Source organism: Podarcis gaigeae, assembly GCF_964106915.1.
Source record: "Podarcis gaigeae genome assembly, chromosome: 2".
Classification (NCBI taxonomy): domain Eukaryota; kingdom Metazoa; phylum Chordata; class Lepidosauria; order Squamata; family Lacertidae; genus Podarcis; species Podarcis gaigeae.
This window is the reverse complement of record NC_139679.1, coordinates 127,033,265-127,045,815: the sequence shown is the minus strand read 5'-3', so window position 1 is coordinate 127,045,815 and position 12,551 is coordinate 127,033,265. Positions and strand designations below refer to the sequence as shown.

Here is a 12,551-nt window from a genome sequence, read left to right as displayed (position 1 = left end):
TGCGCCCTAGGGGCTGCCCCCCTTCCCTCCCTCTGCCCCAAGGAGCCCACATCCCACCGGACTAACTGCAAGGGAGACGGGGGGGGGTCCATGGGGGGGTTACCTCGGCTCTCCCCTCCCCCAACATCGAGGCTCCTGGATCCCGAGGAAAGGCTGGGAGGGAGAAGAGGCGAAGGGCTGCCTAGTGGCGGGAGGTGCCGTGGGCTCCGAAATGGCTCCCTCCAGACACCCCCCCCAGGAACACCCTCCAGCTCAGCGAGGGGGGGAGGAGGGAGGGGGGCTTCCCAGCCAGGAGACCCCTCCCCCCCGTCAAGCGGGTTTTTCTGCTTCTGCAGCCGCTTCTCACCCCAGGAAGAGAGACGGAGGAGGAGGAAGAGTCTCAGGCGAGGAAGGAAAGGCAGACGCGACCGGGGGGGGAGGAGGGGGCGCATGAAAAAGAAAGGGGAAGACCAGGCTGGTGGAGAGAGGGGACCAGACTCCAGTTCGGAGCCAGAGGGACCCCGGCCACCCTTTCCCCGAGTTTCCTGCCAGAAAACCAGTTTCTCCTGGGCTGCCAGAACCATCTGACCCATTTCCCATCCCAGAGCCGGGCTGGACCAATCAGAGGCCTCTCCATTGGGCAGCTGGCCAATCCCCTTTCAGATTCCCCTGGGCCTCCTCCTCTCCTTCGCCCGGTTTCCTGAGGGAGTTTTCCCCCTGAGTTTCCCTCATGGCTGCTCCCCCTCCCAGCTTCTCCTTCCTTCTCTTCCTGTTTCTCTCCCTCCTCATTATTTGGGGGCAGCTGTATTCCCCCCCCCCCCACGGCCAGGCAGGCCCAGGAGGAGCGCATGGACGCGGCGGGGCCAAGAGATGGCATTTCCTGCCCTTTTCTGAAGAAGGCGGGAACGCCATTTTGTTTTTTCCCGGAGGCCCCAGCCGCTCCCAGAGACGCCATGGCTCCCCCGTGGGCCTCGGGGGTCCCACGCTCTCGGGGTCTCTCCTCCCGGCTGAAGGAGGGCGGCACCTTTGGTCCTCAGCCGCCTTCCTGCCATGATATCTTGGCCTCCGCAGGGCAGCCTCTCTCCTCGCCATGTTGCCCCACGGAGGAGGCCTCCCCGTTGGGAGACGCCAGGCAAGCGGCCTTGGGGGATCCGCCGGGGTCTGCGAAGGGGGCCAGGAGGGAAAGGCCCAAGGAGGAGAAGAATAACAGAAGTAGTAGTAGTAATAATAATGATAATAATAATAATAATAATAATGGCTTTATCCCCTCAAAGGTGGAGGGTTCCCTCAGGGGAGTTTGACCCCCGGAGCAGCATCCTTGGTCACCCCAAGAGTCAGTGCTAGGAGAAGGGCTCCACCCTGTTACGGTAAAATCTGGGTGCGAGGCTGCTCTGCCACCCAGCTCATCGGACTAAGTGTCCGCGGGTCCCTGCGGAGGAAAGCGAGCTCAGCCGGAGACAGGAGCAAACTGCAGAAGATCCAAGTTTATTGCGCAACAGGTTCAAGGTGAGATTGAACAGCGAGAAAGGGGTGACATGAACTTTGGAAACTTCCCTCCATGTCCCAGAATACAGTGCAAAATACATCCCAGTTACATCATGAATACATTAAGAAGAGGTTGGGTTACACAGGATTAACATATGGAGGAGGGAGGGGGGAATATGCAGAGCTGGAGATATGCACAGATAAACACTTCCTGGGGATGAGAAAACAATGGTCTCAAATATGCATAGTCTGCCACCTGACATTGCCTGGAGGAAAGGCTGATCAGAGCGATTTGACAGGATTAGGGTCTTAACACCTTGCTTGAGGGATTATGCTGGACAGGGGAGGTGTGATGGAGTCCTAGAGAAATTGAGCAAATTGGCACGTTGATTTTCTATGAATTTTATAGATTTTAGTCCCTTTTGACATTGACAATTGGAAATAAATTGATATATTGTAGCGAAGAAGAAGGTGAAGAAGACATGCCCCCCCATTCCATATCAGTCCCCCATTCGGAGATAGATTTGCATTAAAGTTCTGTAAGAACTTGCAAATCTTTTCTCCGCACCCTAAATCTCGGTGAAGGTAGGGGTGCCGTGTGAGTGGGAATAGCCTCTAATGGAAAAGGAGGTGGGTTGAGCAGGGCAACAAAGGAGGGAGCAACACGGACCAATACAATGTATGTTTATGTTATATAGATATGCACTAAATAATAACTTTGTATCTATCGTACTAGATGTGTGGGTTTGTGCAAACCTGAAGGGGACTTGCAAGCCATGCCTCTTAAGGTCATTTTCAAGTATAGTAGTGCAGATAGCTGGATATAGGATATCACATAAAAGAACACCTGTTGTATTTTGTTCAATAGTGGTCTATGCTTTACATTTAGCAGGAAGGTCCACTACTGACTGGAAAAAATGCAGTTTGCTTTGTCCCCCACCATTTTTGTGTTCTCAGGTGTCAAGGTAGCTCTTCTGTGGTCTCACACCAGCATGGTGTCACAGTAGTGGCAATCCCTGGTGAATCCACATAGGGCTTTCATATTAACAATGTTGCCTGGCACTCACCACAGCTGGCGCAGGTTTGGACACGTCATGAGAGAAATGTCTTTGCCTTGGCCGTTCTATGGGATTTTATTATTATAGGCTCTGGTCTTGCAGTCATGGGAAGTTGCTCACTTGCTCTTAAAGGACCAAAAGCTAATTGCAGCCTGGATACACTTGCCCAATTCAAACAGAGTCCAATTTGAATTTATCTTGCCCCATGGTTCTCAACTTTTCAAAACCAATGTTAAAACAAAACCATACTTAAAAAGGGAACTTTGTCCAAATAAGTCAATTTAACTCTATAAGGGATTATTCCTGCTAAACCAAAGCATATACACCTTCCTGAAGCATATACCAAAGCATATGCCACCTTCTTTGGTAAAGTGAGTGTCAGGACTGCCGCTAGGTCCCAGCTCACAGAGGACCAACGCCCAGTGGATGTTATATACAAAAGTCTTTATTAAAGTTTAGTTTCCATTTCCAAGCTCTGGGCGCGCAGACCCACGTCTCTACGCTAGACCGGCTAAGTCCCCTCTGACTCACTGCTCCACCCACACCAGTTTAAGATTCTAGCCCGGCTCCACCTCTTGCGCTGCTCTTTCCTGCGCTGAGTCTTTCTGCCCTCTGGGGTTCCCTCCTTCCTGGACTCCTCTGACGCTGAGCCTCCTGAGTCTTGCCCCTCCCTGCGGCGGGCTTTAGGACCTGGCTCCCTTTCTGGGCTCTCTGCTGTACCGCGCTCCTGTACATTTGAACTTGGCGCGCGCGCCCAGCCGGTGACTTTCCTTCTGACCGTTTCCCCGCTTCCTGATGTGGGCGTTGCCAAACCTGACTCCTCTCCTCCCTCTGGTGGTGAGGACACTGGTCCCGACTCCTGGGACTCCTCCTCCCCACTGCGCTCTGGTGGAGAAGCTGGTCCTGATTTCCAACTGCTGCTCAGGGACTCCCCGCTAGCCCCTTCCTCCTGGGGCTTCCCCCCTGGAGCCCCCTTCGCTCTGGCCACCGGCGCTCCCTTCTGTGAGTCCTCCGATTCGCTAGAGAGGCTTGTGGAATAACTCTGGCCACTGTCACTGCCTGCGCCCCCCTCGTACTCCTCCTCACTCTCCATTTGCTCCCCCTCCTGTGTCTCTCCTTCTGAACCCCTGACATCCATCCCCCCCTCGAAGCCCCCCTTCCCCCTCCCCCTCTTCAGGTGCGGGTTCCGGGCGCTCTAGAGTTGTCGGGGTGAGTTCAGGATACACTTCGTCCCCCGAGGCGTGCAGCCATTGTGATAAGTCTGGAAAGTCCTCCATGGGCTCGTCGACTGCGATTCCCTCCGCTTCCATCTCCTGGGCGGTGTGTTCGAAATCTGAGGCCGCCCCCAAATCACTCACAACCCCTTCTCCCCCTGTCGCCTGAGGTGACGCCACTTCCCAGGGTCCCTCCGGCATGTCTCTGCGCCATCCCACTTCGGGTTGGTCCTCCCACCAATAAGATCCCCCCGTGCCAAAACCTGAGAGCGAGTCCTCTGGGGAGCTGCCTCCCGGAGCCGAGTCCTCCGCTGACGAGAAACCCCGGAAAGTGCTGGCCGAGAGTGTGGGTGTGAACAGACAATCATCGAAAAAGCCCGCCGGCATAGGCTTGTGCGGGAAAAGTGTATGGAATTCTTCCTTGAGCAACTGCTCCTCCAATGCGTAATCCGGCACCCACCTGTTGGCGCTGGCCGGGGTGTCCTCTGTGGCGAGAAGATATTCAATCCCGTCCTCCCCCCACCTTGAGTCCAAAATCTCTGTGGCTTCGTTGAGTGGCCCCCTTCTCGGCGACCCCCCCTTTTTGGGCGCTTCCCTGAGCGGGTCTGGCGCCTTCCCCGGTGCTTGAAACCTGTGGGGCTCTCTGTAGGGCGTGAGCACTGATCTATGAAAGACCGGGTGCATTCTGGAACCCTCCGGGAGTGTCAACCGGAAGGCCACTGGGTTGATCTGCGCCTCTACTTGGTAAGGCCCTAGCTGCTTGTGCCCTAGTTTCTTCTTGGCTAACGATCTGGCTGGAACTGCTTGTGCTGCCAACCAGACCCAGTCTCCCACCTGGATGTCCTCCCCAACCCTCCTGTGTCGATCTGCCTGCACTTTGTAAGCCTGTTTTGCCAACTCTAACTGCCTCCTGAGCTGCTCGTGGATCTCCTGCAACTCCGCTGCCACGTCCTCTGCTCCCTGTGGCTCCCCCTCCCGCACTGTGTCCAGACCCGGGAAGGTTCTGGGATGCCTCCCGTAGTTGGCGAAAAATGGTGTTGTTGTAGGCAAACTCGGCCAACGGTAGATAGTCCACCCAGGTCGATGGCTGCTGGTTCGCGTAGCATCTCAGGTACTGCTGCATGACGGCGTTGACCCTTTCCGCCTGCCCGTTAGTTTGCGGGTGTCTCGCCGACGCCAGGCTGACCTTGACGTTCAGGAATCCCATCAGCTTTTGCCAGAAGTTGGAGATGAACTGGCGCCCCCGGTCGGACAAAATAGACCATGGTAGGCCGTGCACCTTGAACACGTGGTCTATGAACATCTTAGCGGTCTGCTCGGCCGTGGCCACCTTCGCGCACGGAATGAAGTGGGCCATCTTGGTGAACAGGTCCACTACCACGAGCACTGCCGTCTTGCCCCTCGAGCTGGGTAGATCTGTGACAAAGTCCAGGGCCACCCTCTCCCACGGTACGAACGGTGTCTGTAGCGGTTCCAACAGGCCCGCCGGCGGCTGGTGCACAGGCTTAGCCCTTTGGCAGGTGTCGCACCTATTGACATAGTCCGTGACATCCCCCCGCATCTTAGGCCACCAAAAGTCTCTGGCTACTAAGTCCACCGTCTTCTCCTTGCTGAAGTGCCCCGCGCTGGGCGCGTCGTGCAGCTGTTGCAGGACCTTCGCGCGGAGGCTGTCTCCTGGTACGTAGAGGACTCCCTTGCGTAGGAGCAGGCCGTCGCGCACTTGGAATTCGTCGCCCCTCGCCTTGCCACTGCACACCTCCTCCATCTTGGCTCGGGCGAACGAGTCCGTTTGCAGCGCGCGGCGCACCGCGTCCAGGTCCACTGTGGCTGACGCGCATGCCCACGCCTGTGGTGTGAAAATGTGCTTGGCCGCCGCCGGTGCCTCTGCCTCCAGATACTGCGGTTTTCTGGACAGCGCGTCCGCCAAGACGTTGCTGTTTCCTGCGATGTACTCAATTCTGAAGTCAAAATCTGCAAAGAACTCCGCCCAGCGGATGTGTCGCTGGTTCAGGAACCTCGCCGTGCGCCAGTACTCCAAGTTCTTATGGTCTGTGCGGACCTGCACCGTGTGCTTGGCTCCGACGAGGAAGTGCCGCCACGCCTTGAAGGCTGCATGTATGGCCAGCAACTCCCTGTCCCAAATGGTGTAGTTCTGCTCCGCTTTGCTGAGTTTTCTGGAGTAGAAAGCGCACGGCCTCCAGTCCCCCTGGTGGTCTTGCTGCAACAGAACGGCTCCCACGGCCCTGTCTGAGGCGTCCGTCTCCACTCTCATGGGCCTGCTGGGATTTACGTGCAGTAGGTTCTCTTCGGAAGCGAAGAGCTGCTTGAGCTTCTGAAAGGACTGCTCTGCCTGCTCCGTCCAGATGAACCTCTTCTTCTTGGAACTGAGGGTGTCGGTGATGGCCGCTGTCTGCATGGCGAAACCCTTGATGAACTTGCGATAAAAGTTGGCAAAACCGACAAACCTCTGTACTTCCTTCCTATTGCGTGGGCTCTTCCAGTCCAGTACTGCACGTACCTTGGCACCGTCCATAGCCAGTCCCTTGTCGGACAGTTTGTAGCCCAAGAAATCCACCTCCGTCTTGTCGAACTGGCACTTCTCCAGCTTGGCGTACAGCCTGTGCTCCCACAGCCTCTGCAGAACTTCCCTAACATCTCTCTCGTGAGCCTCCGGCGATTCCGAGAAGATTAGGATGTCATCCAGGAAGCAGACGCACTTCTTGTAGAGGAGACCCGCCAAGACATGATGCATGAAGGCTTGAAAGCAGTGGGAACCATTTTTTAATCCAAAAGGCATAACTCTGTATTCATAAGTGCCCAGCGGCGTAAACATGGTTGTTTTCCACTCGTCGCCTTCCCGTACGCGAATGAGATTGTACGCTCCGCGCAGATCCAACTTGGTAAAGATGCGACCCTTCCTCACCGTCGCCAGCAGGTCATCGATCTTGGGCATAGGGAAGGCTGAGGGCTTGGTCTTGAGGTTCAAGAAGCGGAAATCAACGACCAGCCTCTTCTGGGGCGTATCCCTCTTCTTTACAAAGAACACGGGACTGCCTCCTGCCGCCTTGGACTCCCGGATGAATCCCCGCTTCAGGTTGTGATCTATGAACTCCCTGAGCTCTTGCAATTCATCCTCAGACATGGAGTACAGTTTCCCCGTCGGGAGCGTCGCCCCGGGCAGGAGGTCGATCTTGCAGTCGTAGGGTCTGTGGGGTGGCAGCTTATCCGCCTCTTTCTCGCAGAAGACCTCCAAAAACTCCTTGTATTTGTTAGGCACCGCTTGCAACATGCCCAAGTTCAGCTGTGGTCCATCCTCGTGCCCCTCATCTTCCAAGTCCGCCAGGATGCAGTGTTCTGCGCAGTAAGAGGAGCCGAAGGTCAGTTGCCGCTGGTACCAAGCTAATGCCGGGCTGTGCCTATCCAGCCAACTCATTCCCAACACTATGGGTGTGTCTGACAGGCGGGTGACGTTGAAGCTGATGACCTCACAGTGGTTTCCAATGCGCATCACCATTGGCGGCATCTGCTGTAGCACTTGCCCTCCCAGTTGCTCCCTGCCGTCCACTGTGACGACTTTCAGAGGTACCGCCGCTGGCAGAAGGGCTATGCCATGTTGCTGGATGAACTGCATGTCTATAAAATCTGCATTGCTCCCCGAGTCGATGGTGATGGGAATTTCCACCAGTAGCCCATTGGGGAGCTGAAGGGATGCGGTGAGCTGCACTACTGGTTTGGGTGGGAGGGGGTCGGTGGGCTGTAAGATCCCTGGGGATTGCTTCACTGACTTGTCTGGCTGGTCCCCAGAGACGCCATCTCCAGCCAGACAGTGGAGTTTTCCTGCTGCGACTCCCTCTGCTGAATTGCGTCTGTTACTGTCGCTGCGGCTGCAGTATGCTTGTGAAACCGCTGGGGACACTCTTTTGCCATATGCTGAGCACTGTCGCAGATGTAGCACTTCCTGGTTCCTCTAGGAGGCTTCATCTTGACTGCTCCCGGAGTTAGGGCTCCGACTGTGGAGTGAGCCTTAGCACCACCTATCTCCATCGGCTCCTCTCCCCCTCCCAGCGGAGGCATGGATCGAGCGCGCGCCGCCTCCTTGGGGAAGGGAGGCGGTCCTCTCGCTGGCGTGCGTCCCAAATGCCCTTCCTCCTTGCTCCAAGGGCGTCCTTCCAACCGAACCCCAATGGAGAGTGCCCGTTCCACCACGTCCTTGGTGGTTTGGGGTCTTCCCCCCCTTGCGATCTCGTCTTTCACAGCTCCGCTCAACCCCTCCCAGAACAGGTCTCTGACGGCAGGCGATTCTTTCTCCCAGGCTAGTACATTCACCAATCCGAAAAAACGTGAATGATATTGCCTCACAGTGGCTTTACCTTGTCTTAGTCCGTGAATCTCCCTCCTAGCGATATCCACATCAATCTCAGATAAAAAACACGCATCCATCACTTTAATGAAGGCAGCCGCATTTTGGAGGGCTGGATCCTTGTCTCTCCATAGATTGCGCAGCCACGATTTTGCCTCCCCCCGTAAATGCGAAATAATAAATCCCACTCTCTCTTCCTCATTTTTAAAGTCTTTGTCAAGCAGCTGCAATGCATAAATTACATCTGCTCTGAAGTTAGGATACTCCTGCAGGTCCCCATTGAAGTGAGATACCAGGCTCCCTCCTCTGTTTCCCAGCCCAATCCCTTCTGGTCTGGTGGCCGGTAGCCTCTGTGTACTTAGCACTTCTAACCTGGTTCGCAGATCCTGGCAGGCAGCAGCTGCTTCCTGTTCTTTCTTTCTGGAAGCCGCAATTTCTGCAGTCAACTGCGTCACTGCGTTTTGCAAACTCGCTATCCTCTCTTCGGTAGTCATTTCCCTGTTTTTCGTGAGCTCGCGAAGCACCAATCTTCACCCCTCGCTGCTTTCCCGCACTCCACGAGGTTGCAAAATTGGTGAAAATAGAGAGGGGACTTACTGTCAGGACTGGCGCTAGGTCCCAGCTCACAGAGGACCAACGCCCAGTGGATATTATATACAAAAGTCTTTATTGAAGTTTAGTTTCCATTTCCAAGCTCTGGGCGCGCAGACCCACGTCTTAACGCTAGACCGGCTAAGTCCCCTCTGACTCACTGCTCCACCCACACCAGTTTAAGATTCTAGCCCTGCTCCACCTCTTGCGCTGCTCTTTCCTGCGTTGGGTCCTTCTGCCCTCTGGGGTTCCCTCCTTCCTGGACTCCTCTGACGCGGAGCCTCCTGAGTCTTGCCCCTCCCTCCGGCGGGCTTTAGGACCTGGCTCCCTTCCCGGGCTCCCCGCTGTGCCGCGCTCCTGTACATTTGAACTTGGCGCGCGCGCCCAGCCGGTGACTTTCCTTCTGACCGTTTCCCCGCTTCCTGATGTGGGTGTTGCCAAACCTGACTCCTCTCCTCCCTCTGGTGGTGAGGACACTGGTCCCGACTCCTGGGACTCCCCCTCCCCACTGCGCTCTGGTGGAGACGCTGGTCCTGATCTCCAGCTGCTGTTCAGGGACTCCCCGCTGGCCCCTCCCTCTTGAGGTTTCTCCCTTGGAATCTCCCTTGCTCTGGCCACCGGCGCTCCCTTCTGTGAGTCCTCCGATTCGCTAGAGAGGCTTGTGGAATAACTCTGGCCACTGTCACTGCCTGCGCCCCCCTCGTACTCCTCCTCCTCACTCTCCATTTGCTCCCCCTCCTGTGTCTCTCCTTCTGAACCCCTGACACCCGCGCTGTGCGGTGCCAGATCGGGTGATCCCTGGATAGAGTTTTGAACCGAAAATCCCCCTTGCTTTTGGAAGCGGGCTCACGCACGATACACGTGTTACGTGGCCCGACCAGTGCGGCTGGGATTAATGATAGAAAGCAAGACCCCTCCTGCCCCCTTGTGCTGGACGCTCGGGAAGTTCGGAAGAAGAACTCCAGCCCCTTGCTTTCAACTGGGATGCCCGTTGCGGAGAGTCGGCTGTCTTTTCAAGCCGGCTCTCTCCGTCTTACTTTCGGGCTCCCAATTGGTGTGGCTGACTGGAGGGTTTTGAGAGGAGAAAGAGATAGAGCTCAGAACCCCCCTTTTGGGTCAAGCAGCAGTCCACGGTCTCTCTCACCAACTGGACCAAGAGACAGGCGAGAAGGAGCGATAGAGAGGAGGGCAGAGAATTCAGTTGCCAGGAGATTTCCACCCCTTTCCCACCAGTGCACTGGATTTTTCCTTATACTCACATATCTTCAATTATGGTCCCGGGATCGATGAATAAGCCGGCTGGATCCCTTTTGCTCCCTGGCAGAACCCTTGGAGCGTTCGATTACCGCCCGGAAGATGGCTGGGGGTCCAAAGGATCTTCCCAGGCAAAATGGCCCGGTGCCAGCTAAGGATTTCAGGGCCCCTGGTCAGCAACACAGGAGAACCGCAAAGTCCCTGTTCAGGCGCCATCTGTAACGGTAAAATCTGGGTGCGAGGCTGCTCTGCCACCCAGCTCGTTGGACTAGGTCCACGGGTCCCTGCGGAGGAAAATGAGCTCAGCCGGAGACAGGAGCAAGCTGCAGAAGATCCAAGTTTATTGCGCAACAGGTTCAAGGCGAGATTGAACAGCGAGAAAGGGGTGACATGAACTTTTGAAACTTCCCTCCATGTCCCAGAATACAGTGCAAAACACATCCCAGTTACATCATGAATACATTAAGAGGTTGGGTTACACAGGATTAACATATGGAGGAGGGAGGGGGGAATATGCAGAGCTGGAGATATGCGCAGATAAGCACATCCTGAGTACCGGTGATGAGGAGACAATGGTCCATGTACGCATAGTCTGCCACGTGGCATTGCCCGGAGGAAAGGCTTGGCAGAGTGATTTGACAGGATTAGGGTCTTGACACCTTGCTTGAGGGATTAGGGAGGACAGGGGAGGTGTGATGGAGTCCTAGAGAAATTGAGCAAATTGGCACGTTGATTTTCTATGAATTTTATAGATTTTAGTCCCTTTTGACATTGACAATTGGAAATAAATGGATATATTGTAGCGAAGAAGGTGAAGAAGACATGCCCCCCATTCCGTATCAACCCGCAGGCCATGAGGAAAAGGGGGCTCTTCCCAGCCAAGGCTGGAGACTCCCCTGCTGGCCCCCCGGAGTCCCAGGAGCCTTTTCGGGATGGCCCTCACTTGCCTGCAAAACGGGCTAAGACGTCTGTTCCTCTGCCTCAGGCAGTAGTTCAACAGGAGAAGTCTTGGGGCCACTGGAGCCCAGTGGGGGACTGGGGAACTGGCTGAACTGGGGTCCTCCCAGTCTAGCCCAGACAAGAAAGAGAGGGATCTCTCAGAAGAGGAAGCCATTGCGGAGAAGAACCGGACTTGGCTGTTCTCTGCTGAGGGTCTACTGCCTTTCTTCCAAGGCTTCCTGGGGGTGCCATGGCCAGAGGAAGAGACAGCCCCGCCCCCTGCAGGGCCCTGGGGAGCAAGCAGAGCCTGCCTCAGTTTCCTTCCCCAAGGCTTTGGAGGAACCTTGGGGTGCGGAAGGAGGAACCCCAAATGGAGCTCAGGCTCCTGGCAAGTGGGGAAAGGAACATGAAATGGCGCTTTCCAGGTGAGTCTCAGAATCTCCCCCCAGGTCCAGGGACTGATCTGCCCTGGCTTCCTCCTCGGAGGTCCCTTCCGAAGGAGAAGGGGTTCCAGATCTCCATGGGGGGAAGCGTTCCTGAGGTCTGCGTTTGAGGTCTAGGCTTTCACCTTTCAGGCTCCGGCCACCTCTGTGCTGTTTATGGGAGCTGTAGAGATGGGATCCCCAAATTTAATAAGGATCCCTCAAAAAACATGAGCTCTGCTTCAGCATGTTGTCCCCCCACAACCCTCTGTAAACTGAAATGAAATTTGTTTTAAAATATATTCGCAATTCATTTTTTGTATATACAGTATATTTTATTTTTCCCCATATACGTTTATTGATTTTCCCACGTTTAACAGTTTTATGACAATATAATAGATCATCTTTTTACCCTGTGCTCTGCTGAGCATTTGACTTCCCTCCCTCCTCCCTCTGGTTTACTTATGTCTTTCCTTTATTTTTCACATTCATAATATCTACACTCTTTGGCTTTCCTTCCCCCCACTTTTATCTCCAACAGAATGCTCATTCTATCTCAGTCCTGCTAGTGTTTTTTGTTTGCTGTTGTTTTTTTTACAAGGATTTTCTAAATTGATTCCACTTCCTCTGGAACACTTGGTTGTCTTTGTTCCAGATCTGGACAGTTCCGCATGCTCCATCATCTTCATCTGCCACAGTTGGTAATTCTTGCCGTTTCCATTTTTGGGCAAATAAAATTCTAGCTGCCTTTGTGGAATACATAAACAATCTTGGATCTACTCTTGCTGATTCATGTTTTGAATGTTTTAAAGAGATGTTTCTATCAATAATTTTAGTGTTTCAGTCTCATTATAAATCACTTTCAGGTTTATTTATTTTTTAAATCCAGTCATGGATATGTAGGAGAAATTCAAAAAGGTTCCTAGACTGGAAGTTACCCACAGAAACCCAGAAGAAACGGAGGAAGTCTCCAAGTGGAAAGATAGGCCTTTATTGAAATACAAATGGGCCTGCAAAGAACCGCATCCCAAAACGTGTTGCCACAGAAACTAGGGAGCTAGAGATGCTTTTCTGGCAGTGAGACAAAACGTCATGGCTAAAGTCTAGAGGGCAGAAACCGGAAAATACTGCTTCCTTCTGGAAGGTTCTGTTATTTTCTGCTGAGGCAGCTAGATGTATTTGTGTTTTGTTATCTCAAGGTCACACTGAGCCAGAAAGATAAATCTGTCAGCTAAAAAAGCCTGTAGTC

The 12,551-nt window shown here is 54.3% G+C and overlaps 1 long non-coding RNA gene across 1 annotated transcript in view; it reads right to left on the bottom strand.

The window, feature by feature from the left end:
• Positions 1 to 12,551, bottom strand: part of LOC310838155 — an 86,972-nt gene that overhangs the window by 26,046 nt on the left and 48,375 nt on the right. The window lies entirely within an intron of this gene.